A 5,356-nucleotide genomic window follows, 5' to 3' on the forward strand; every position below is an offset into this window, starting at 1 on the left:
TGTCCCTTCATAGCCCTTTACCGTAGGGAGGTCACCTACTGGAAATGGAAGGTTGAAGAGGCCAAAATCACCTTTCCCAGTGACCTTGATGTTGATACCGAACAGAAATAAAAAAAGCAATCAAAAGAAAAACGCCTCCCTTTGCTCCTGAATTTATCTGTGATGCCATCTCACCCATCACCCTAAAAACTCAAGAAACATTCTGGGCATGAACCAGAGTGCAGAAGCACAGCGTGTCTGCTGACCTTGGGGTTTGGGTTGTTCACTCTTCCTGGCTGTAAAGGCCCTGCATCCTAGGAACCCCTCAGTCCCAGGTATAAGGTGGGGGGGGGCACAGTAAGCACAACAATCCCAAAAGGCCCAGACCTCTGACTGCCGTACTGAATCCAAGCAGGAGGAGGACTCAGGAGGTTTAGCTCCTGGGACTTTTCCAGAGCCCCATGTCTGATGAAGTCTAGTTTCTGAGCAGTGGCTCTCCGTGTCAGATCATCAATCCTGGAGCAGGTTGTGCAACCCCTCATAGGTTCTATACCGGGGTGGAGGGCCTCTCACCTACCAAGGGCCACTGAGATATTAATAACATCATTTGAGGGCCATACTACTCAGTTAATTCGCCCCAATTAACTCAACTCGAATGTCAGCGGTGTGATTCAGCCGGTTCTCACCAGTTCAACAGAACCAATGCCTGTTGTTGTTGTTGTTGTTGTTGTTGTTGACCTTGGGGGGCTGGTTGTGAAAATGGCACTTGTAATCAGGGTCCTCGCTGAGGTAGACAGCTGGACAGGCAATCAATGTGGAAATCACAAACTTACATTCCTGACTTTTTAAAACGTCCATCTGTGTGACCACATATCCTAAGCGCCTCTAGAGATGGTCATTCCATCAGAGGAATAAAAGCATAGATGGAACAATGCTTGTGATACGTGTTTATACATTTAATAAAGTTCATACTTTTGATGAAATACTACATTTTATTGCATTCATTACTTCAGTAAACAAATATACACATAAAGAGAAAAAGGACCAAATATCCAGAGGATGACAATATAGAAAATTTAAAGAAAAATATGGCAGGCTGGTAATTTCCCACATAAAGTTATGTTGATATGTGAAAGATATGACTTCATAAAAGAGAAAAGTATTACTGTGTCAAAAATTCAAATGTTTCCAGACAGAACATTAGGGGAAAAAAAGAGGTAAAAATTGGTAGTGAGGAGGGTGTAAGAGGCCTAGTAGGGCTTGATCAAGGGCAATGTAACCAAGAGGAATTACTGAAACCCAAATGAAGACTGAACATGATAGTGGACAAGAGGAAAGTCAAAGAAAATAGAGGAAAGAACTAGGAGGCAAAGGGCATTTATAGAGGTCTAATTACAGGCATGTACATATGTAAATATATATGATGATGGGGAAATAGATCTATATGCATATATTTATAGGTTTAGTATTAAGGTAGCAAATGGACATTGGGCCTCCACTCAAGTACCCCCTCAATGCAAGAACACTTTGTTCTATTAAACTGGCACTCCATGATGCTCACCTTCCAGACACAATCCTGAAGACAAAATGGTGTATAAGAAAATGTGAAGAAAGCTGATGGTGCCCAGCTGTTAAAACATATAGCATCAGGGACCTTAAAGGCTTGCACATAAGCAAGCGGCCATGTAGCTGAGAAGCAACAAAGCCCACATGGAAGAAGTACATGAGCCTGTGTGATCACGAGGTGTTGATAGGATCAGGTATCAGGCATCAAAGACAAAACAAATCATCATTGTGAATGAGGGGGGGCTCGGAGTGGAGAACCAAAGTCCATCTGTACACAACTGGACATCCCCTTACAGAAGGGCTATGGGGAGGAGATGAGCCAGTCAGAGTGCAGTGTAGCAACAATGAAACATACCATTTTCCTCCAGTTCTTAAATGCTTTCTCCCCACCACTCTCATGATCCCAGTTCTACCTTACAAATCTTGCTAGACCACAGAATATACACTGGTACAGTATACAGATGTACACTGGAAAAATAGGGAATACAGGACAGATAAACCTCTCAGGACCAGTGGTGAGAGTGGCAATACCGGGAGGGTGAAGGGAAGGTGGGGTAGAAAGTGGGAAATGATTACAAGGATCTATGTATAACCCCCTCCCTGGGGGACAGACAACAGAAGAGTGGGTAAAGGGAGATGTCAGATGGTGTACGATATAACAATAATAATATTTATAAATTATCATGAGGGGGAGTTTAGGAGGGAAGGGAAAATTGAGGAGCTGATACCACTGCTCTGAATCTGTTTGCCAGGTTATCACTGCATTTTATTGGGGGCTTGTACAACTCATCACAATCCATCCATCCATCCATTGTGTCAAGCACATTTGTACACTTGTTGTCATCATCATTCCCAAAACAAATGTGCTTGACACAATGGATGGATGTATGGATTGTGGTGAGTTGTACAAGCCCCCAATAAAATGATTTAAATAAATAAAGAGGTAAAAGAAACTTCTCTAAGGAAAAAAAATGAAAACATTTTTCATCAAAAGATCAGAACACTTGTAGAGAGAACATAAAACAATGTGATCAGAATTCAATAACAGAAGTAATAGATATATTAATGGAAAATATTTAAATACTACTTATAGAGTATTTAATGCGTGATAACCTGGCAAACAGATTCAGACCTGACTTGCTCGTGTATCCTGATGCTCCTACTGCTGCTGTGTGGAGTTGCATGGTCCTTTCGCCTCGATACCCGCAGAGACCCAGCCTCAGGACCAGACTGTGGAGGCTGAGGAGGTGAAGACATCGGCCTTCCAGGTAGAGATCACCCAGCTCATGTCCCTCCTCATCAACACCTTCTACTCCAACAAAGAGATCTTCCTCAGGGAGCTGATTTCCAATTCTTCCGATGCTCTGGGGGAGAGAAAAAAAAAGCCGATATGAAAGCCTGACTGACGCCAGCAGGCTGGACTTGGTAAAAGAGCTGCACATTCATCTCAGTCCCAGCAAGCAGGACTGGACCCTGACCATCATGGACACCGGCATTGGTATGACCAAGGCTGACTTGATCAACAACCTTGGCACCATTGCCAAGTGGTGTACCAAAGCCTTCATGGAGGCTCTGCAGGCCAGCGCTGACATCTCCATGATCGGCCAGTTCAGTGTGGGCTTCTACTTGGCCTACTTGGTGGCCAAGAAAGTGATGGTGATCACCAAACACAACGATGATGAGCAGTATGCCTGGGAGTCTTCGGCAGGAGACTGGTTGACGGTGAAGATGGACACAGGTAAGCCCATGGATTGCAGGGCAAAGGTTACTCTGCATCTTAAAGAGGACCAGACTGAGCACTTGAAAGGGAGAGGATGAAGGAGATCATGAAGAAACACTCTCAGTTTATTGGCTACCCAATTACTCTCTTTGTGGAGAAAGAATGAGATAAAGAGGTGAGTCATGATGAGGCTGAGGAAAAGGAAGAGGAAGAAGAAAAGGAGTCTGATGACAAGCCTGAAATAGCATGTGTTGGTTCTGATGGAGAGAAGAAGGAGAAGGAAGAAGAAGGAGGGGGAGGAAGAGGAATGAGGAGGAGGAGGAGGAGGAATGGGGAGGAGGGGACAGAGAAAACAGGAGGAGGAGGAATGAGGAGGAGGAAGAGAAGGGGGGAAGAAAAGAAGAAGGAGAAGGAGGAGGAGGAGAAGAAAATACATTGACCAAGAGGTCCTCAACAAAACCAAGCCCATCTGGACTAGAAATCCTGATGACATTAGCAAGGAAGACTGCGGCGAGTTCTACAAGACCCCGGGAGGGTCCCCCGCTGTGAACTTCCCAGGTGGAGGATAGCTAGGCTTCCGAACCTTCTCTTTGTCTCGAGACAGGTTCCCTTCAACATCTTCAAAAACAGGAAGAAGAAGAACGACACAAAGCTGCCTGTGCACAGAGTGCTCCTCGTGGACAACGTTGATGCGCTGACCCCGGAGTGTCTGAATTCCATTTGCAGTGTGGTGCACTCCGACGATCTCTCTCTCAATATTGCCCAGGAAATGCTGCAGCAAAGCAACCTGTTGAAAGTCATCAGGAAGAACTTGGTCCAAAAAGTGCTGAGAACTCTTCACTGAGCTGGCTGAAGACAAGGAGAACTACCAAAATCAGTTCTCAGAAAACATTAAGCTTGGAATCCATGAAGACTCCACAAACCGGAAGAAGCTTTCAGAGCTGATACTACATGTCTGCCTCAGGGGACGAGATGGTTTCTCTGAAGGACTGTTTATTGCACCAGGATGAAGAAGAACCAGAAACACATCTACTACATCACTGGGGAAACCAAGGACCAGAGGGCTAACTGGGCCTTCTTTGAGCACCTCCGAGCATGGCTTAGAAATGATCTACATGATTGAGCCTATCAACGAGTATTGCGTCCAGTAGTTGAAGAAGTTTGAGGGCAAGCTTTCAGTGTCCGTCACCAAAGAGGGGTTGGAACTGCCAGAAGACAAAGAGGAGAAAAAGAAGCAGGAGGAGGAGAAGGCCAAGTTTGAAAACCTCTGCAAAATCATGAAGGACATCTTGGAGAATAAAGTGGAAAGGGTGAGAGTGTCCAATAGTCACATCCCCGTGCTGCATTGGCACGAGCACCTGTGGCTGGATGGCAAGCAAGGAGAGAATCACGAAGGCCCACATCCTGCAAGACAACTTGACCGTGGGTTACATGGCCGCCAAGAAACACTTGGAGATAAACGCCGACCACTCCATCGAGACCTTGTGGCAGAAGGCCAAGTCCCACATCAACAGCAAGTCCTTGAAGGATCCGATGATCCTGCTCTATGAGCCTGCAATGCTTTAGTCTGTCTTCAGTCTGGAAGATCCCCAGACACATGCCAACCGGATCTACAGGATGATCAAGCTGGTCCTGTGGAATGACCCTACTGCTGGCAATACCAGTGCTTCTGTCACTGAAGGCATAGCACCTCTTAAAGGGGATGGTGACAGGTCACACATGGAAGAAGACCCATACAGAAAATCATTTTCTGAATTAATTACTTCCGAAACCTTCAAAAATGTGTTTGTTGAGAATTATTGATTTGTCACGCTTCCTCAGGAATATCGTAATGAGCTTGGGGAGAAAAAGAGTAATGGATTGTGAACATTAAAAAACAACTTGTAGCCAATTTCATTATATGAATAAATTACATTTTCTCAATTTTTGGAAACCAGATTGCTAGAATATTGAACTACTAGTGCTGGAATATTGAAGTTCCATGGAAAGCACTTGAAGAACAATTGCTCACATTTAATGACCCTTGTAATTGCCAAATTGGTATTAATGATTATCAAGATTTCATAGGAAATGCTAAAAAAATCCCCAGAA

The 5,356-nt window shown here is 44.6% G+C and overlaps 1 pseudogene; it reads left to right on the forward strand.

The window, feature by feature from the left end:
- Positions 1-738: 738 nt before the first annotated feature.
- On the forward strand, positions 739-5,068 carry LOC142437599 (heat shock protein HSP 90-alpha pseudogene; annotated as a pseudogene).
- Positions 5,069-5,356: the final 288 nt, after the last annotated feature.

The sequence above is a fragment of the Tenrec ecaudatus genome, chromosome 1 (assembly GCF_050624435.1).
Source record: "Tenrec ecaudatus isolate mTenEca1 chromosome 1, mTenEca1.hap1, whole genome shotgun sequence".
Taxonomy (NCBI): Eukaryota; Metazoa; Chordata; class Mammalia; order Afrosoricida; family Tenrecidae; genus Tenrec; species Tenrec ecaudatus.